The sequence below is a fragment of the Marmota flaviventris genome, chromosome 12 (genome assembly GCF_047511675.1).
Source record: "Marmota flaviventris isolate mMarFla1 chromosome 12, mMarFla1.hap1, whole genome shotgun sequence".
Lineage (NCBI taxonomy): Eukaryota > Metazoa > Chordata > Mammalia > Rodentia > Sciuridae > Marmota > Marmota flaviventris.
Window position 1 is genome coordinate 62598663 of NC_092509.1, and position 22666 is coordinate 62621328.

At 37.1% G+C, this 22666-nt stretch overlaps 1 long non-coding RNA gene across 2 annotated transcripts; it reads right to left on the bottom strand.

Annotated features, from left to right (window-relative positions):
* Positions 1–3120: 3120 nt before the first annotated feature.
* Positions 3121–22653, bottom strand: LOC114092211 (uncharacterized). 2 transcript variants are annotated; one of them, XR_003582648.3, is made up of 4 exons: positions 22405–22653; positions 13471–13571; positions 4080–4231; positions 3121–3950 (listed from the first exon to the last, which is right to left on the bottom strand). It is a non-coding gene; the product is annotated as an uncharacterized lncRNA (long non-coding RNA). The 2 variants fall into 2 exon arrangements; XR_003582647.3 differs by having other exon boundaries at positions 13471–13589.
* Between the last annotated feature and the right edge of the window lie 13 nt (positions 22654–22666).

Below are 22666 nucleotides of genomic sequence, written 5' to 3' on the forward strand. Positions count from 1 at the left end.
CTGAACATCTTCTGTCTTGCTCGGCTGCCCTTTCCCTGGCCCTTTGGTCAGGAAGAACAGGCCTTTGTTAGAGGGTTTTTTTGGTTGTTGTTGTTGTTTTCGGTCTGTACCCATTCATGATTCTGGTTTGCCAGCATCTTCAGCCCGGACTTGGGTCTGAGATATTCAAAGCAAAAAGAAAATGCAAGGAATTACCACTGGGTCATTTCTCTGCTTTTGAGCTCCTTAGCCAGTCTGGCTTCTCTATACCATTCAGTTGTATTTGTTTTTTATACATAAGCAGAGATAAAGCAGATTCATACATATTTTAAACACACTCATGTATATGTTCACATATTTATGTATTTATCTAGTTGGTTGAATTTCTACCGTGGGATCACCAAAACTCATGTTACTTTTATCTAGTTTATTTGGTCTCAATATTTAAGTAAATGTGAGCAGTTTGTACTCAGGAAAAAAATTCTCATCAGAGAGTCAGAATCAGCTAAAAGTAGATCATTCCTCTTTCAATGTCTAATTAGACTTGTCACTGTCAGACCTTGCTTGGTTACAAATCATCAGTAGTTCTTATAATTATACCTTCATAATGAAAGGCAGGGCTGTTCTCTCTTATGCCAGCATTTCTGAGCAATGTGAAAGCAATGTTGAAGTTCTCAGATAGGATTCATATGAAACATCTAGTGTGTGTGTGTGTGTGTGTGTGTGTGTGTGTGTACATGCATATACACATCTGTACATGGATCTCTACTTAACTAATAGAAAATGTTTAAAGTCACAGCAAATTCCTTTGGGGATCATTTTAGAAAGAAGACTAGTTTGTGTCTTTATGGAAACAAAATTGAGAAATAAAATGTAAAACTATCTCCTTCCAAAATATGCTGGATCATCATAAGCCCTGCTTAATAAAGCAGGTTGACTAGTGAAATCAGTTACTCCACCCACAATCAGGGACCAAGATTTTTCTATTGGAATCACAGCTAAATGTATTTGAATTAAACAGTTGTTGGACTAAACCATCTGAGCTGTTGAGCTTAGTGCCATGTCCTGTCACCTAGGACTGGGGAGGGAGTGCAAGGAGAGCTGTGCCAATAAGCAGTGACACAGCTTCAAAGAAAAAGACATAAGCAAAGAAAAAGTCTCCAAGACTAAACCTGGTGTCCTCAAAACTGACTCGCCAGCCTTCATTATGAGAGTCATCAGCCTCCGAGTTGCAGTGGGAGGATTCCCCACCATCTGTCCATCACTTGGGAGTCTCTGCTCTGCAAGGGAGGGAGGAAACAGAGAAGTCAACACAAGCCCTTCTCTGATCGTGGCAATGACAGCTTCATCATATTTGTAAAGAGCTTTGAGAGCATTGAGGAAATCAGACTTTCCCCTGTGTGGCAGATGGATCCTGTTTCAGAACTTGACAATTCTAAATCTAACTTCACACAGGACTTGCAGAGCGAATAACATGTGGGAGGCCATGTCTAATGTCTCCCTCGATGCAGTCTCTTTAATTCGTCCTCACTCATTCAGACACCCACTAGCCCATGCAAGCACACTCTTACATTCACAAAATTAGCTCAGAAAACTCTATCCTCAATCTCCTTCCCCACACCACCGCCCTGCTTATCCCCCAAATGCTACTGTTTGTGTCCCAAGGCAGCCAATGTAGCCTGGCCCCATGGACTTAAGGTTTGCCAGGCTGCAGTGTGAGGAGGAAGAGTGTAATGCTAGTGCAAGTCCTTTGTGGTCCATCCTGTTCTGTGATTCTGTGACCCAATGACCCGAAGGAAACAGTACCAAACTAGAGGAAGCTGTCATGTATGGCCATGCTGCAGGTGACATTCTATTTCTACCAACCTGAATTTTGGTTTTCTTTTCTCACTATCTTTACTTCTTTCTCCCTTTTTCCCCTGAAAAAAGGGATTTTTCAGAGGAAATCCCTTCTGTTAGACATGCTGGTCAAACTAAGGCTGAAGAAATGGCCCCTGAGATGGCTTCTAAAGGGTGGTGCTGATGGCCACTGCCCAGTGAGCTCTTCCTGTGTGCCAGTCTTTGCTCTGTGTGCTTTACACTTATTGACTAGGATAAGCCTCATCACAACCCCAGGGTCAGTTTCTAAATAACATTCTGCATTGCCAATGTCATGTCTTTTGAAGTTTTTTTAATGCCCTGGGTATAAAATGTTGTACTCAAGTGGCACTTTATTTTAAGACTTAAGTCTAACCCTTTAGAACTTAGTAAGGTGTAGTGTCTTTAAGAGTGCGATCTCTGAAACCAACATTGCCTACCTGGGTATGAATCTCAGTTCAAACTACTTACAGTTCATGACCCGAAGATAAAATAATATTCACCAACATGGTTATTAGGAAATGAGGAAACTTAAGTTTCCACAACTAGCAGAAAAGTTTAAGTCCTAGCAGAGTCATCCTCGTGTCTCTGTTTTGCAAAGGGATCATTGGTGCTAGCCTGGTCTTTGCAGTCATGTTTATATCCAGTTGGGATGCCCGTACTGAAAATCTATTTTATCTCTGTCTAAAGCCAAAGAGAAATAAAATGCAACTAATCTGCTAGAGCATGTTCCTAGTACTTCTGTGTTTGTTTTTTCCCTGGTACTGGAAATTGAACCAATAAGGGCTTTGCACACACAAAGCAAGTGCACTATCACTGAACTATACCCCGAGCCTTGTACTTCTATTTTTATTGACTAGAAAACAGAATCAACCAATATTGACTGGATAAACTTCTGTGTGCTAGGCACCATCCTAGGGATTGAGAATGTACAGATGAATAACACAGAGCCTTTCCTACAAATGGCTCATGTTCAATTGAAGGAAAAGAGCTAGACACAAAGAAGCTAAATGAAGTGAATGACAATATAACATTTCTGAAGTGTAATTGATTTATTTTTCTAGCATCGTTATTTCTCTCCTTTTATCTTCATTCGAGCAGAGAGGACAATCCATACCCACCACCACAGGAGAAGACTGTGACAGCCTCAATGTATGAAAATCTAAGCCTGAATAATGGAGGTCTAACTTAATTTTTTAAGGAATGAGAGGGAGGAGACCTGTACCAAATCATTGACAGTATAATTGGAGACAAGTTCCAGACCCACAGAAGCATTTACTCATTTGAAATTCATTTATTCAACTCATGATTGTTAAGTAACTATCATGTTCCAGATACAATTTTAGGCATTGGAGATATAACAGTGGACATAGTAAATTTTCTGTTCCTCAAGATGCTTATATTTTCATGTACAAGAGACAAAAAAATAGGCAGCTCAACAAATGTGGGGCATTAGATGGTGATAAGTGCTATAGACAGATGTAAAGCAGGGTAAATGCATGGTGCAGGAGGTGGTGCTGGAGGTAGAATGGAGAGGAGGTTGCTATTTTATATGAAATGATCCAATGACAGCCTCTTTAGTTAAGTGACTGAAAGAGATAAGAGAACCAACATGATTTTCTGGAGAAAGAGCATTTCATGCAGGGAGAATAGCAGTTCAAAGGCCCTGAGGCAGAGATGTACTTCATATTTCAGTACGTGGATGGAAAAACTGAAGATGAGAGAGTTAAGAGATGAGATCATAAATAAATGGAAGTCCACCTTACATAAGGCTTTAGAGACCATTGAAAAGAAGGCTGTTCTTTCCAGTGAGTGAGACAGGAAGTCATTGGAGTGTTTTATGCAGAGAAGTAACATGATTTGACTTTTGTTTTAAAAGGACATTCTTGTTCCTGGGTCAGGAATTGGGAGTAGGTAAAAAGAGAAGCAAGGAGAGGCATTTAAACATTGTTAGGATAATCCCAGGAAGAATAGTGGTTGCTCAGACCAAAGGAGCAGCAGAGGCAGAAATGAGAAGTGATTAGATTCATGTAGAGATCACAAGATCTGCTGATGGGCAAAATGCGGTGAGTCAGAAAGAGAGCTGTCAGTCTGGTCCAGTCCAGCAGCCAGATCTGCAGATTGAACAAGTGGAGGCCAAGACTTTAGGGTAGATGAAACCCTGCCCTCGACCATCCCAACCCACTCATTACAGTGTGGTGAGAAAACAGATCCAGGGAGATGAAGGAGCTGCCCCTGCTTACATGGGAAATTAGAGACCGGAGTGAGCTTTCCTAAGTCTCAGTCCACTGCCCTTTTCTCTTCCCTCTTCAACATCATGGAGTTGATTTCTTTGCTTTGGAGAAGTTGTCCGAGGCTGCTCTCACTGAAGTTCTGGCTGATGAGAAATGGATAACTGCAAAAGAGATTAAGAAATAGAAAAACAACTAATTTGTGTTTTTAACATGATATCTTCATCTATTTTTAAAAAATATATTTCATCTTAGAATAGTTTTCGATTTATGGAAAAATACAGAGGTCTGTACACCCCACACCTGGTTTCCCCCAGTATTAGCATCTTCCATTAGTATGGTATATTTGTTACAATCAATAAACCATTATTGATATGCTATTAACTAAAGTTTGCATTTCATTAAAGTTTTACTCACTTTTTTTACCCCTAATGTCCTTTTCCTATCCCACCTAGGACACCACGCAAAACTCAGTCATCATGTCTCTTAGGCTCGTCTCAGCTGTGACAGTTTCTCACATTCTTCTTTTTGATGACTTTGATGGTTTTGAGGATTAGTGTTGGATATTTGGTCAAAGAAGCTAAATGAAGTGAATGACAGTACAACATTTCTGAAGTGTAACTGATTTATTTTTCTAGCAACTGGAAATTGGTCTGATGTTTTTCTTATAATTAGAGGCATTTTTTTTTTTTAGTAGGAAAAGCACATAGGTGAAGTACACACATCGTATCAGGTGTATACACAAGCAATATAATTTATTACCATTGATGTTAGGCTTGATCACCTGACTGAGGTTGTACTTTTCAAATATCTACATTGTAAAGTTTCCTTTATTCTCTTTTTCCATACTACATTCTTTGGAAGGAAGTAACTAAGAGCAGCTCATATTTAAGGAGTATGAGGTTATGTTCTACCTCTTTGAGGATGGAGTGTGTGTGTGTGTGTGTGTGTGTGTGTGCATGTGTGCATGTGTATTGTGTATGCATGCATGTATATGTATATATATATATGTGTGTGTGTGTGTGTGTATAATTTGGAATTATATTCATTTGTCCCCCCAACTTATTTATTTATTCAGTCACTTATTTTTATTAATGTGGAAGGCAGGCACCAATAACATCTACTACACTTGACAAAGAAAATAAATAACAGGGGCTGAGGTTGTAGCCCAGTGGTAGAGTACTTGCTTTGCACGTGTGAGGCATTGGGTTTGATCCTCAGCACCACATGAAAATTAATTAATTTGAGTTTAAAAAAAAGAAAAATAAAAGAGATGATTGGATGGTTGGCTAAATGAAGGCTTTATTGACAATAGAGATTGTAACAGTAAGCATTGTCCACACAAAAACTTGTACAGAAATGTCCAAAGCAGTATTGTCTATAATAGACAAAAAATTGGAAACAACTCAAATATACATCAGGTGGTGAACAGATAAATTGTAGTATACCTTTTCAATGGGAATAGTATTTGGCCATGGAAATAATGAAGTACTTACACATGCTACAACAACACAGATGAACCTTGAAAGCATGTCCAGAGAAAGAAACCAGTCACAAAAGACCCCAGATATTATGTTTTCATTTTATATGAAATATCCATAAGATAGACAGAAAGTAGATTAGTGCTTATTTAGAGATGGGAAATGGCAGGTTGTTTGAGATTGGGAACTAAGGGTTATTTCATGGTCATGGTTATATAGGATTGGGAAATTCAGTATGAAGTTTCCTTATTGTGAGTTAGCATCTGCATATCAGAGAAAACATTTGGCCTCTGGTTTTGGGGGATTGGCTTATTTCACTTAACATGATATTCTCCAGCTCCATGCATTTACCAGCAAATGCCATAATTTCATTCTTTTTTAAGGCTGAGTATATTCCACTGTATATATTTACCACATTTTCTTTATCCATTCATCTGTTGAAGGGCACCTAGGTTGGTTCCATAGTTTAGCTATTGTTAGTTGAGTTGCTATAAACATAGATGTGCCTGCATCTCTGTAATATGCTGATGCTAACTCACAATAAGGGTGGGGGAGCTAAGGAAGAATAAAGTTGCTTCAGATTAGGTAGAGAAAGTGAAGGGAGGGGAGAGGGTATGGGGGTAGGAAGGGCAGTAGAATGAATCAGGCATTATTACCCTATGTACATATATGACTGCCCTACTGGTGAGATTCTACATCATGTACAACCAGAAGAATGAGAACTTATACTCCATTTATGTATGACGTATCATGGTGCATTCTGCTGTCATGTATAATTAATGGAAACAAACAAATAAGTAAAAGATTCATTTTTACTGTAGATCTTAGAAAAAGTATGGAGTTTCCTTTTGAAGTGAAGAAAATGTTCTAAAATGGACTGTGGTGATAGTTGTATATATCTGTGATTTTACTAAGAATCATTGGATTGTGCACTTGAAATTAGTGAATTGCACATTATATGAATTATATATCAATAAAGCTATTTTAAAACAGCATGCAAGTTGAGAAATATAATTTGGCGTCTCTTACTCTAACATTAGACCAGTTTGTACTTTACTGTGGATGCCTGGTTTCTTTGATGTGGAAATGAGTAGAAACACAGGGCACTTCAACATGTTGGACAACAATTCAAAACCACTCACATTCAGTTCTAGAAAATATCACAATGGTTTTGAGGATTCTCCTTTCTAATTATGTTTTGCCTAGGTGATGATAAAAAAATATTTACCTCCCTTGAATTCATAAAAAGAGACACACAGGGAGAAACAGGCAAGACGTTTTCTAAATGGAAAGTCAACACAAGATGAAATGTGCTTCAAGTACTCCGCGAAGAGGAAGAGCCACGTGTGAATAGTGGATATGACACCAAAAGCTCTGTCCCTGTCTCCATTGCCAATTCAATAATGAGAACAAGGTTTTGAGAAAAATAAAAAGTTTAGTGATTTGCTAGCAAAGGAGAAACACAGGGCTTATTAAAGGGGAATACAAGGGCTGGGACCCAAATATTATCAGTAGGTACAGTCAATTAGCGTCCATCGGGTGTCCTTGAGAGAGCTGTTGATCCAGCTCTCAAATCTGTAGTCTTTTTTTTATTTTATTTTATTTTTTTTATTCTTGTGGGCAGTGAAGGACATCATAGCTTAGGCTTGGACAAGAAAAATGTTAGTCTTGTTTTCCCTCCACTAGGGAGGGAGAGGGAGAAGGAGAAAAGTGGGGAGGCAAACGTCAGTCACTTGTGGTTAAACAGCAAGCTTTGTACTCACGGCATAAAGTAAATGCCGTAGTAGGAAGCTGAACATATACAGGCATGCATGTACCCAGCATGCCAGGCAATGTTTATTCCTACAACTCAACTGCCTCTCTCTCCTCCCTCTGTCTTCCTTCATTAGCTTGATTACCACCTCAGTTATGAATGTAAGACCCCACACTATTCAGCCTAAGGCACAAGGAAATGGGCTATTTCAACATTGAATGGAGCCAGATAGACAGAAGGGGAACTGCAGCTCTAAGCGTATGAACTTGAGCTTTTTTGGCAGATTCTGACCAGCAAATACATAACACTCTTACTGAGCAGAAATTATCTCGGCATTTGTCTGTGGAATTGGCCCAGGGCAATCATTTATTTCCATATTCCATCTGCAGCCCTGCCATCCCTTTAAAACTGGGTTGGCATCCCCACCCCCAGAAACACGTTGTCAGGGAAGACTCAAGGAGTTGTCTCCAGTGTTTGTCACGACCTGGCAGCCTGCTCTCCCCTCAAGGTAGGACTTACCTAAAAACAGCAGCGAGTGTTCTGCTGGGTGAAGGGAAACTGCTCTGCTGACTGAGTCTAGCAAGTGGGTGGTAGAGGTGTGCCAAAGGAAATGTTCTCCCTCTGATGAAATCATATGCCACAGCCATAGGAAGAGAGAGGAAAAGCTGGCTCCGGTGTCAACAGGAGGGGCTGATTTGTGTTAGGGCCCTTGAGAAAGGGGACAAGGAAATCTTCCAGACCAAACAGATCGTTTTATTATTCTATGAAAAGACCAGCAGCTGTTGGAGGCCAATTCTCTGTTCCATGTTGGACTGTCTATCCTGGGACTGACATGGGGAAGATACATGGAAGGCAGAGTTGTGAGGAGGAGTTAGGGAAGGAATAGTTCAAGGCCAGTCTCCTCTGGTCCTCTGGACTGCTGTTCCCACTTGCGTCTGCATCCTAGCCAGTGTCTGGAGAATTTGCTTCCCATCTCTCCCAATCCTCTCTTTCTAATCTACTCTTCCTAATGCTTTAGCAACATTCAGATTTTCCAAGTCAGTCCTCATTTCCAATCATCTTCCTATGAAGCCATAAACAATCAAAATTTTTGGATATTCTTTTTATTAACCATACGACATCTCTTAAACCATTTCTTGCGTCTCTAAATGGATTATGTCTTCATCAGTTTGGACTGCTGTGACAAATTGCCATGGAACCAGTTGGCTTAAACAGCAAACATTTATTTCTCAGGGTTCTGGAAGCTGGAAGTCAAGATCAGGGTGCCAGCATAGTAAAGACTTCTCCCTGATTATGTCCTCATATGACCTTTTCATGGTGCCTTCGTGCACAGAGAAAGTGATCTCCTGTCTCTTCCTAGTTTTCTGGGGGTACTGATTCTATCATGGAAGCTATATACTCACAGCTTGCATCTAAACCTAATTAACCTTCCAAAGGCACAACCTCCAACCATGACATTAGGGATTAAGGCTTCAGCAGATAAATTTGAAATAGGACACAAACATTCAGTCTATAGCAGATCACAAGCCACCCTTTGAAATCTCCAAGGTCATCCAAAATTCATATGTTGAAACTTAATCACCAGCGCAATGGTAACAAGAGGTGGGCCCTTCGGGAGGTGAGTAAGTAAAGAGGGCAGAGCCTTTGTGAATGGGACTAGTGTGTTTGTTCTCTTCAGCTCTTCAGTCATGTGAGGACTTGGGATTCGTCCCTTTTGCCTTTGCCTTCCCCTAAGTGAGAAAGCAGCCACAGCACCTTCTGCCACCTAAGAATTCATCAAATAGGCCCTCACCAAACACCAAAGGCTGGCACCTCAATCTGGGACTCCCCAGCCTCCAGAACTCTCAAGTAAATCTTAATTGCTTAAAAATTACCCAGTTCATGGTATTTTGTTAAAGTAGCACAATGGAATAAGACAGTAGTTGTACAACCTAATGTACCTCTGCTTGGAGGACCTGGTTCTAGACAGAGTGAGGAGAAGAGCACATGAATGTTTTTCCTCTCCTAGAAATTCTCCCTTTTTTTTCTTGGTATCATAGCAGTCTATCAGCTTGCTAATCAAAGGCCATTCACATTCTGAATCATTGATGGGAGTGGTAGGGCAAGATAAAGAAAAGCACAAATAATAGCATCAGAGTAGCAGGATTGCTTATATTGGCACATTCCACAAAAATATAATTTGTGCAAACTCTGGAAGGATATTCTTCCTGCCATTCATCACACCCCAAGGTATTTGACCAAGGCTCCTAGGAAAACTCTCAGGAGAAATTCCTACTTGAACTTATCCCTCCTATTCCCTTCCCATAAACCCAATACTCAACACCAACCACAACATTAAATGGCACTTTCTAGGAGCTTTGCAGATGTTTCTGCTCACTCACCCTAGGAAATACACTTGCCAGGTACTGTGGTCTTACCAAAACAATGTCTTCTTATAGAATTTTCCATTGATAATGAAAACATTAGTCTAACAGACAAAACAAGCAAAAACTCCACAGGGTTACATCATCCTTAGTTACCTTTTTAAAAAATTTTCTTTAATTTGTTCTAATTAGTTATGCATGAGAGTAGAATGCATTTTGACGCATCATACATAAATGGAGTATAACTTCTCTTTCTTCTTGTTGTACAATGATGTAGAGTTGCACAGTTCATGTAATCATATATGCATATTGGGTAATGATGTCCTATTCATTCTACTATCATTCCTACACCCATGTCCCCTCCCCTCCTTTCACTCCTTTCTGTCTAGTACAAAATATCTCTATTCTTCCACCATCCTTATTGTGAATTAGCATCCATATATCAGAGAGAACATTTGACCTTTGGTTCTTTGGGATTGGCTTATTTCGCTTAGCATAATATTCTCCAGTTCCACCCATTTATTGGCAAATGCCATAATTTCATTCTTCTCTAAGGCTGAATAATATTCCTTTGTGTATAAGTACCACATTTTCTTTATCCATTCATCTGTTGAAGGGCACCTAGGTTGGTTCCATAGTTTAGCTATTGTAAATTGAGCTGCTATAAACATTGATATGGCTGCATCACTGTAGTATGCTGATTTTAAGTCCTTTGGGTATAAATATAGGAGTGGGATGACTGTGTCAAATGGTGGTTCCATTCCAAGTTTTCTGAGAAATCTCCATACTGCTTTCTAGAGTGATTGCACCAATTTGCAGTCCCACCAGCAATGTGTAAGTGTACCTTTCCCTGCACAGCCTCACCAATATTTATTGTTGCTTGTATTCTTGATGGTTATCATTCTGACTGGAGTAAGATGGAATCTCAGGGTAATTTAGATTTACATTTCTCTAATTGCTTAAGATGTTGAACATTTTTTCATATATTTGTTTTTCTTCTTCTTTGAAGTATCTATTCAGTTCCTTTACCCATTTATTGATTGGGTTATTTGGGGTTTTGGTGTTAAGTTTTTTGAGTTCTCCGTATATCCTGGAGATTAATGTTCTATCTGAGGTATGTGTGGTAAAGATTTTTCCCATTCTGTAGGCTCTCTCTTCATGTTATTGATTGTTTCCTTTTCTGAGAAGAAGCTTTTTAGTTTGATTCCATCCCATTAGTTGATTCTTGATTTTCCTTTTGGGTTTTAGGAGTCTTGTTAAGGAAGTCAGTTCCTAAGCTGACATGGTGGAAATTTGGGCCTAATTTTTCTTCTATTGGTGCACTGTCTCTGTTCTAGTGCCTAAGTCTTTGATCCACTTTGAGTTAATTTTTGTTAAGGGTGATAGATAGGGGTTTAATTTCATTTTGCTACATATGGACTTCCAGTTTTCCCAGTACCATTTGTTGAAGAGGCTATCTTTTCTTTTCTCCAATGTATGTGTTCGGCACCTTTGTCTAATATGAGATAACTGTATTTATGTGGGTTTGTCTCTGTGTCTTCTATTCTGTCTCATTGGTCTATGTATCTGTTTTGGTGCCAATACCATGCCTTTTTTGTTGCTATGGCTCTGTAGTATAATTTAACTTTTGGTACTGTGATATTTCCTGCTTTATTTTTCTGGCTAAAGATTGCTTTGGCTGTTTTGGATCTCGAATTTTTCCAAATGAATTTCATGATTGCCTTTTCTATTTCTGTGAAGAATGTCATTGGAATTTAATAGGAATTGCATTAAATCTGTCTGACCTAGCTACTTTTTGGCAATCCACAGGTTAACACACCACTTCCTTCTCTCCCCTCTTTATAGAAGTTCTCCAAATTCCCTAGCAGATATTCAAGTCCTTATCCCTGGCTTCTAATTACATTTCTAGCCATTCTTCCTAATAATAAGGGCTGTCACTAAGCTGGTGGCTCAGGACTTCCTGAGCATGCTCACTTTTTTCTCACTGCCCTGACTTCATGTACCCAGCTTCCTCTTTCCATTACAAATGCCTTTCTCACAAGCTCCCTCTGTTGAAATCCTACTGTCCCTCAAAATCCAATTCAAATATCACCTTCATAATGAAGTCTTTTCGATCTACACCTCTTAATTTTTTCCCCTCTCGTAACAAAACTTTTTATTCTGTGACCATACCTATATACCTGATCATCAAACTTTTCCTAATAGTTATCGACAGTTTATCAGTAAGTCTTTCTCCTATTCAAAACATGCACGTTAAGGGACTTTGTTTGACCATCTTTATAATTACCATGGCGTCTGGAAAATTGCCTTGACTATTTAAAATGTGATAAACTGATAATTTGCAGTACTGGACCTTCAGGTTTCATGAATATTTAATGCAAAAGGACCAAAATATAATTTATACAAAATAACTGCTTGTGTTTCAGACCAACTGAGTCAGGCTTTGAAAAATAGTAGTAAGGCTATATTTTTACATGATTGTCCTATTGGGGAAAACAGGATTAGAGCATACTTTGGTGGGTGGAGTTGGAAGCTTCTACAAAAAGAGATAAATGTACAGGTTGTTTAATAGAGCAATCCTCTGTTAGGGAACAAAGACTCAGAAGTAGTTTTAGTCTGTCTTGAAGGGAAACCCTTTTCCTCTTAGGAGAGAGTAAGGGTCAAAGATATGGAGATGCCAATAACAATTCCAGAGGTGGGAGGGTAGCTCCCCTTGGCCACATGGATGTTAGCTGTGTGTGAGGCAGAGAGAAGTACTGAGACAGGACCCCCAGACATCCTGGCCTTGTGCAATTATCCATTATCCCCAAACTTCAATAAATCATCAACATCTATAGAAATCTGCTATGCCTTGTAAACTCTAGGGGAAAGCCAATTTCATCTTTGAGAGGAAGAGAACAGAAGGCAAGCAATGCCCTTGTCCCTGCATTCAGAAGAGCTGTCACAATGGTGGTAATATATATTATCATTATAGATTTACATTTCTATAATGTATATAATATATATAATATCTGGAATGTACCCTGAAGACCCATGTGTTAAAAGCTTGATGCCAGCTTGGTGCTATTGGGAGGTAGTAGGGATGGTGGGAGGTCTTTGGGTCATTAAGGGTATGTGCCTCCAAGGGGATATTGGGGCTCCATCCAATTATCTTTTTGCTTCCCAGCCATGAGGTGAGTAGTTTTGCTTCACCACATGCTCCTGCCATGATTCATGTCTCATCATAGACCTGAAAACAATGGGACCAACTGATCTTGGACAGAGACCTTCCAAATTTTGAGCCAAAATAAACCTTTTCTCTTTACAAATCAGCTTATCTTAGGTATCTGTAACAGTGATGGAAAGGGGACTAACACAGTTGGGAACTCAGCATAGAAGTGATCAACAGGAGGTATGGGAAGCTGAAGGAGCCAGAGTACACACTGATAATCTGGTACTTAAAAGAATGTGATATTAAGTCTTTGCAATTATTCACTTTTTAATTAACAAGTGCCTTGAGCTATTTTCAATATGGTTGGTAACTACAATTTGTTCAACCTGTTGAAAGCACACCAGAAGTTAGCACAAGTCACAAAGATACCAATAAACACTACAAAAATGCCCAAGATGGTTTGAACACTTTTCTTTAAGGAACATGTTACTTTAAAAAATGCCTATCAAGAGCCCCACTGAGCCAGCACGGAGCACAGGCAGGCCCAGGTCAGGCCCACCAACACCTGCAGAGTCCGCACTAGGTGGGAGCTGCATCTTTGAACACATTACCCAACACCACTGCAGGTCCCCGCACTTGACCTGAGACTCCATACCTGAAAGTAGTCACCTCCATCTTGGAACACTGTCATTGCCATCTTTAGTTCTGGCAACTCCCAGGTTGGAACACCGGCTGGGCAGGAGAGGTATTGGAACCCTGCAGGGACACTAAAAGCTTAAACATAAAAAATAGCAAAACTGAAGATCCTCAGTGCTAGAAGGAAAGACACACAAACAGCATGGAAAAAAAAAGTGCCCAAACAAAGCAAAATATTACATTATTAGAATCCATGGCTAACACAACAGAAGAAATGACAGAGAAGGAGTTCAGGATATACATAATTAAAATTTTTCTGTGAATTAAAGGATGATGTAAGACAACAAATACAGGCAGCAAAAGATCATTTCAATAAAGAGCTACATAAGCAAATATAGGAAGCAAAAGAAGGAGTTGGAGGTTCTGGAAAAAAAAAGAACAAACTGAAATTCTTGAAATGAAAGAAACAATAAGCCAAATTAAAAGCTCAATAGAAAGCATAACCAACAGATTAGACCAGTTGGAAGACAGGACCTCAGACAATGAAGACAAAATTATATAATCTTGAAAAGAATGTAGATCACACAGTGAAGATGGTGAGAAACTATGAGCAAAACATTCAAGAAATATAGGATACATAAAGAGACCAAATTAAAGAGTTATTGGAATAGAGGAAGGCTTAGAGTTCCAAACCAAAGGAATGAGCAATCTGTTCAATAAAATAATATCAGAAAAAATTCCAAACATGAAGAATGAATTTGAAAACCAAATAGAAGAGGCCTACCGGACGCCAAATGTACAAAATCACAACAGATCCACACCAAGGCACATTATAATGAAAATGCCTAACATACAGAATAAGGAGAGAATCTTAAGAGCCATGAGAGAAAGGAATCAGATTACAAATATAGGGGGAAACCAATTAGTATATTCACAGATTTTTCAACACAGGCTCTGAAAGCTAGAAGACCCTGGAACAACATATATCAAGCTCTGAAAGAAAACAGATGTCAACCAAGAACCTTATATCCAGCAAAATTAATCTTTAGATTTGATGATGAATAAAAACCTTCCATTGATAAATAAAAGTTAAAAGAATTTTCAGCTAGAAAGCTGTCACTACAGAACATCCTCGGCAAAATATTCCACGAGGAGGAAATGAAAAACAACAATGAAAATCAGCAGAGGAAAGTATTACACTAAAGGAAAAACCAATCAAAGGAGAAATCAAGTCAGTTTAATACCAAAAATAAACAAGAATAGTTGGAAATATAAATCATGTCTCAATAATAACCCTGAATGTTAATGGCCTAAACTCACCAGTCAAAAGACACAGACTGGTAGACTGGATTTAATAAAAAGATCCAACAATATGCTGCCTCCAAGAGACTCATATCATAGGGAAAGACATCCACAAACTGAAAGTGCAAGGTTGGAAAAAACATTATTCACATGGACTGCTGAAAGAAGCAGAGATTTCCATCCTCATATCAATAAAGCAGACTTCAAGTCAAAGTTAATCAAAAGGGATAAAGAAGGACATTTCACATTGCTCAAGGGAACAATACATCAATAAGATATAATAATTATAATAAATATTTATGCCCCAAACAATAGAGCATCCACGTTCATCAAACAAACTCTTGTCAAATTTCAGAGTCAAATAGACCACAACACAGTAATTTTTGGGTGAGTTTAACACATCTCTTTTACGACTAGATAGATCTTCCAAACAAAAGCTGAACAAAAAAACTGTAGAACTCAATAAAACAATCAATAACTTAGACTTAATTGACAAATGTAGAGTATTTCATCCATCAATGAGTGAATGCACTTTCTTCTCAGCAGCACATGGATCCTTCTCTAAAATAGACCATATGCTATGACACAAAGCAACTCTTAGCAAATACAAAAAAGTAGAGATACTACCCTGCATTCTATCAGGTCATGATGGAATGAAATTAGAAATCAGTGATAAAATAAAAAATAAAAGCTACTCCAACAGTTGGAGACTAAATAACATGCTACTGAATGAACAATGAGTAGTAAAAGACATCAAGGAGGAGATTAAAAGATTCTTACAGGTGAATGAGAACACAGATACAACATATCAAAATCTCTGGGACACTATGAAGGCAGTACTAAGAGGAAAGTTCACTGCAGTTTATTCCTTAAAAGAAGAAAAAGTCAACAAATAAATGACCTAACATTATATCTCAGAAGATCAGGAGAGACAAAAGATCAGGAGAGGGAAAACTTAAATTACTAACATCATGATGAAAAAGGAAATATCACAACAAACACTACAGAAATACAGAAGATAATTAAAAAAATTATTTGAAAATTTGTACCAATAAAATAGAAAATACCAAAGGCATTGACAAATCTAGAGTCACAAGATTTGCCCAAACTGAACCAGGATGATATACATGATTTAAACAGAACAATTTAAAGCAATAAAATAGAAGATGCTATTAGAAGCCTACCAACCAAGAAAAGTTCAGGACTCGATGGATACATAGCTGAGTTCTACAAGACCTTTAAAGAAGAACTAATACCAATACTCTTCAATTTATTTCATGATATAGAAAAAGAGGGAACACTTCCAAACTCATTTTTGAGGCCAATATCACCCCGATTCCAAAACCAGACAAAGACACATCAAAGAAAGAAAACTTCAGACCAATATCTCTAATGAACATAGATGCAAAAATTCTCAATAAAATTCTGTCAAATCGAATACAAAAACATATCAGAAAGATTGTGCACCACCATCAAGTGGGGCTCATCCCAGGGATGCAAGGTTGGTTCAACATACGGAAATCAATAAATGTAATTCATCACATCAATAGACTTAAAGATAAGAATCCTATAATCATCTCAATAGATGCATAAAAAGCATTTGACAAAATACAGCACCACTTTATGTTCAAAACACTAGGAAAACTGGGGAAAACAGGTATTTATCTCAATGTTTTAAAAGCTGTCTATGCTAAGTCCCAGTGAACATCATTTGAAATGGAGAAAAATTGAAAGCCAAAAAAAAAAAAAAAAAAAAAAACCACACAAATAACCCAATCAATAAATGGGCTAAGTAACTAAACAGATACTTCTCAGAAGAACATATACAATTGATCAACAAATACATGAAAAAATGATCAACATCTCTAGCAATTAGAGAAATGCAAATCAAAACTATTCTAAGATTTTATCTCACTTCCAGTCAGAATGGCCGCTATTAAGAGTACAAACAACAATAAGTGTTGGTGAGGATGTGCAAATTGGTCCCACATTGCTGCTGGGACTGCAAATTGGTGCAACCAGTCTGGAAAGCAGTATGGAGATTCCTCGGAAAACTGGGAATGGAACCACCATTTAACCCAGCTATCCCACTCCTGGGTTTATACCCAAAGGATTTAAAAACAGCGTACTCAGGGACACAGCCACATCAATGTGTATAGCAGCACAATTTACAATAGCTAAATTGGGGCTCCAACCTTCAGTAGATGAATGGATAAAGAAAATGTAGTATATATACCCAATGGAATATTACTCAGCATTAAAAGAGAATAAAATCATGTCATTTGCAGGTAAATGGATGGAGTTGGAGAATATAATGCTAAGTGAAGTAAGCCAGTCCCCCATAAAAACAAATACCCAATGTTTTCTCTGATATAAGGATGGGGATTCATTTGGGTATGGGGGGAGCATAGGAGGAATAGACAAACTTTAGATAGGGCAAAGGGGAAGGAGGGGAAAGGGGAGTATGGGGATAGGAAAGACGGTGAAATGAGAGAACATCATTACCCTAAGTACATGTATGAAAACACAAATGGTATGACTCTACTTTGTGGTCAACCACAGACATGAAAAACTGCTCTATTTGTGTAATGTAAATTGAATTGCATTCTGTTGTCACATATAACTAATTAGAATAAATAAAATAAAAATAAATATGAAAGATGTGTTGGCAAGGATGTGGAGAAAATAAAATCCTGGTCTATTATTTCCTGGGAATGTAAATCAACATAGTTATTTAAAAAAATAATATGAATGTTCATTTTTTTTTAAAAAAAAAGCATTACCAGCAATCCAATAAGATTTAGGAATCCTACTTCTATATGATTATATATATATATATATATATATATATATATATATATATATATATTCAAAAGAAAGTGAAATTAGTATCTTGAGAGATCAGAACTTCCATATTCACTGCAGAACTATTCATAATAGATAATGGAAATAAGCAAGAAGCTCATTGAAGAATTAATGGATAAAAATCTGGTATTCACACACAAAGCAATACTATTCAGTCTTAAGAAGGAAATTCTGTCATCTGTCAAAACATGGATGGATATAGAAGATATTACATTAGATGAAATAATCCAGGCATAGAAAGACACACTACAGGGCTGGGATTGTAGCTCAGCAGTAGAGCGCTTGGCTAGCACGGGTGGGACCCGGATTCGATTCTCAGCACCATAAAAAAAAAAAAAGGCATTGTGTGGTGTCCATCTACAAAAAAGATTCATATTTTAAAAAAAAAGAAAGACACACTACATGATCCCTTATATGTATAATTTAAAAAAAATTCATAATAGTAGACAGTAGAATGGTGGTTACCAGAAACTAAGGAGCAGGAGATAGTGCAGGGAGAAAGGAGAGATGATAGTCAAAAAATAATAATTTTAATTGAGGAAGAACAACTTCTGGTTTTCTATTAGCACAGCAAAGTAACTATAGTTAATAATAATGTATATTTCAAAAATTTGCTAAAAGAAAGGATTTTTAATGTTCTCTTCATGAATAAATAAGTACACAGGCAATGTCTATGTTAATTAGCCTAATTTGATATTTGATCATTTTACAATGTATACATATGTAAAAATATTCACATTGTACCCCATAAATATATGTAATTATTATTTTGATAAAAAGTAAATTTTAAATGGTAAAAGAATATTGTGGTAATACGTCATTAAGAATTTCCAATGCTATTATCTCAAATAATTAAATTTACTATATGAAACTCAATTTCAATAGAAATTGACTTAATTCTTTGCACATTTTTGAGATGTTTTAAAAATTATATTAATTAAGTCATATTTCTATAGTTAAACTGGCCACCAAAGCTAATACATTTTTGTATACAATAGAATGAATACATTTAAAACATTTTTAAAATAAACTTTGAAAAAATGCATATCAAATTAGATTTAGATAAATGCTTATAAGGTATGTATAAAAGAATAAATCACATTAATTTCTGATATTTACATGTTCAAAGATGGATTTTTTGGGAAGTAAAGTCCAGACTGTTTCACAGATTAGGCACTATTAGATTTCTCTTATCCTTGGACCATTTCTGAAAGTATCTACAACATTTGACAACACTGAGTAAGAATTTACTGAGTAACTACTGTGAACTCTGGTCACATGTTGTGAGACCACTTAGATTATTAAAATACTGTCCCTATTTCAAGGATCTCGTAGTTCAGTAGAGAAGACAGATCCTTAAAAAGATGACTAGAAAAAATTTCATTCTTTACAGATTTCAACTGTACTGGTTGAAATCTGTAAAGAATGATATAAGACTGTCAAAAGGAGGCTTATTTATTGAATATCACTTTGTGATAACAATTCTAAAAAATTTCTTAGTTACATATATTTCAAACTGAGTTTCTTGTTAAGTTGTATAAATCAATTTTTAATTGTTTGTAATTATTTTGTTATCATACCAACCAGTCATTCACTGGGTTTCTGTGGCTAGAGTTTTCTTATAATTAATTATATTTCCAAGGGCCAAACAGAGGTACTGAGAGACTTGGGCACTTTCACAACACTGGAGTGAGAACTTTGGTAAATCATCCTTTAGAAAGCACTAATGAAACTGGCAAAATTATTGAAAGCAACCATTTCAAAACTCTGGAAATAGTCAAAAGCATGTAATAAATTGGAAAGTATTCATTCAAGGAAAACTAACAAATCTCAGTAAGAACAGTGGACTCTATGACATTTTAATTTGGAGTTGTTCCCATCCCTTCCATATAAGTCCTTGGTAAAATAGTCACTAAGATCAAATCAGGCCTCACTATCAAGGATGGGCCTGATTTGATCTCAAGCTTCCCAGAAAAGTCCCATAACCAAAGCATTTTTAAACCAATAGTAATAAGTGGCAAACAACTGGGAGAGCCAACAGTGTATCTGTCCAAGGCTGCAGAACTTGTAGGAGCAAACAAGAGATCAGAAAAAATTTTAAGAGAAATATCTGGAAAAATAAGACAGCCAAAGTAGTTTTAAAAATCTCAAATATATTCCTTGGGATCTGGATGAATATGCATACAGGATTGCATTCACACCCAGGAAAAACCAGAGGGTCTCAGAATTTCTGGCTGACCATAAGGCTCTGTGCAAACAGAAAGTGAACATTAAGGAAGAATTATAAACTGTCTGAACTTTAAATGTGTACACCAGCCCATACAGAGACCTCTTAACAAGAGTGGGAGCCTTGTTAGTTCAAGGTGTTTAAGGTAAATTTCTGGGAACAATCACTGGATTACCATTCAGCTATGCTGACCCAGGGACAACCACTATAGGAAACCTGGCTTAAAAATAAAAACAGTAGTTAAAAATTTTAAAAACTGGAGTAAAGACTTCATAGGCCACACATTGAACAGACTCAGTTTAGGCAAGTCACCAAACAAGCAAAGCAACAAAAGTAACTAATCTTTGAGAGGATCAGAACCCAGAGTTGTTCCAATATATTATCTAAAACATTCCATTGTTGTTTTTAATTACCAGAAATGCAAAGAAACAGTAAAACTTGTTTATACAGAGAGAAAAAAGGCAATAGAAACTGTCCCTCAGAGAACCCAGATGTAGAACTTAATAGACAAAGATTTCAAATCACTGTTATAAATATGGTCAAAGAACTAAAAGAAATAATGTTTAAATAATTATTGAAAGTACAATAGCAATGCCTCACTTATACAGATAATAATAAGGACAGAAATTATAAAATTTTTTAAAAAGACAAATAAAAATTTTGGAGTTGAAAAGTACAATAACTGAAATGAAAACTTCACTAATGGAGCTCAATAGCAGATTTGAACTCGCCAAAAAGAATAAATGAACTTGGAGACAAAGAGATTATCCAAACTGAAGAACAGAAAGAAAAAAGAATGGAGAAAAATACAGCGTCTTAGAGATCTGTGAGATACCATTAATCAAATCAATATTCAAATGATGGGGATATCAGAAGGATAACTGAAAGGTTCCAAATTCGATTTAAAACAAAAAAAAAATCCATTAATCTTAATATATTCAAAAGTCTGCACAAATATTAAGTAGAATAAACTCAAATATGGTCAAATTGTCAAAAGATAAAGAAAAAAATTTGAAAACAGCAGGAGGAAAATGCCTCATCACATACAAGGAAACCTAAATAAGATTAACAGCTGACTTCTCAACAGAAAGAGTGAAGAGCTGAGAACAGTGAGATGACATATTCAAAGTGCCAAAAGAAAAAGAGCTATCAATCAAGAATTTTATATTCAGCTGAACCATATTTCAAAAGTGAAGACAAAATAAAGACATTTCCCAGAAAAGTAAAACAGGAAACTCATTGACAGCAGATCTGCCTTACAAGAAATACAAAAATCTAAAAAGAAATGGTACCAGATAGTAATTCAAATCCACATGAAGAAATTAAGCACATCAGGAGAAGTGCCTTTGTAGAAAGAGGTAAAGGTGGTATAAATGTAATTTTTACTATTTTTTAAAACTGTTTTAGAAGATGACTGTATCGAATAATAAATATAAAACTGTAAAAGATGATCTCAGAGTTCTCCTTCCCAATCTCCAGAGAGAATCATGGTTCCATTGTAGACCTGGGATATCCTTCTTGCTGGGGTTGTGAACCATGCAGTCAAGGCCACTGAGAGGCAAGCAAATAGCCAAAACAGCAAGGATCAGAGAGTCTTTTCTCTAGGATCAGAGCTTACCTACACTGTATTCTACCTTTATTGTCCTCTCTAGTCCCACGGGACATGACTGCTTCATTTGACTCAGCACACTTCTTCAGTTGGCACAATATAATTCTTTGAATCTATCCTGTCATACCCCAATTTTCAGCTAGACTCCTAATCTCAAACATTTTTGGTAAATGTGGCTACTTTCCTGCCTTATACTGGTTAGATAGAGATTTTTTTAATTTCCTGAGGAACCAAAGATTGGAGAGGAAAAAGCTAAGATTCCCATATAATCTCTCTGAAAACTCATCTTATTCCTCTCTATATCTAGCACATTATGTTTACATCAATACTATTTGAAAAGAATGAATAATAATCTAAAGAGGTCATGATGGTCTATAGTTCAGGTCTTCCCAAAGAAATAAGCCATACTTTTCAGTGATTTGGTAAACTTTGAGAAGCAGTAGTAAACAGTAGTCTAAAACCATCTTTCTGCCAATTATGCTTTCCTCTACATCATTTGTTATCTTGCTCAACTTTCTCCTGTCAGTCATCTATGTCATCTTGTCTTGTGGAGATGTCAGGAAAGAATAAACAAACCAAGAAAGTTGGGAAGCTGACAAAATTAGAGGAAGAAAATTCTGGAGACTGATAGTTTTTTGTTTTTTTCCTGTTTGAGAATCTGCAGTTTTTCATTCTCTGCTCTTTCTCTGTATCAGCAGGACCTGTGACCTCTTGAAGAATCCTAACCTCCAGCTTGAGGAAAACTATTTTAGGCCTTTGCCTTCTAGAAATGGGACTCAATTAACAAAAGGAAGAAGATAGATCCTCTGGGACAAATATCAAAAAAGAAAATAATACCTCCAAAGGTGAGATAAAAATTGACCATTCGATTTGGATGTTGATGTTAAATAATCATTGGTGATGAAACTGCAATTCCTTTTAAGTGTATGCTGAAGATTAACTTCTCTTACCTTATACTTTTCGTTACCCTTTTCATCTCAGAGGTGGCAGACTGGAGGTGTTACTCTGGTTGTCAAGGAAACTGTTCATCAGAAGCTAGTGCTGAAGATCAGGGCAACAGGGTGGAGACGGATGAGCAGTGGTGGCTCTAAGCTCTGGTTACAATCCAGAGGGCAGCTAGGAAAGGATACCCCCTCAAACTCTCACTGATCCTTATAACATAAAGGTCCCCTTTGCCACTGGCTAAGAGAATTAACTAATAAAAATAGCTCT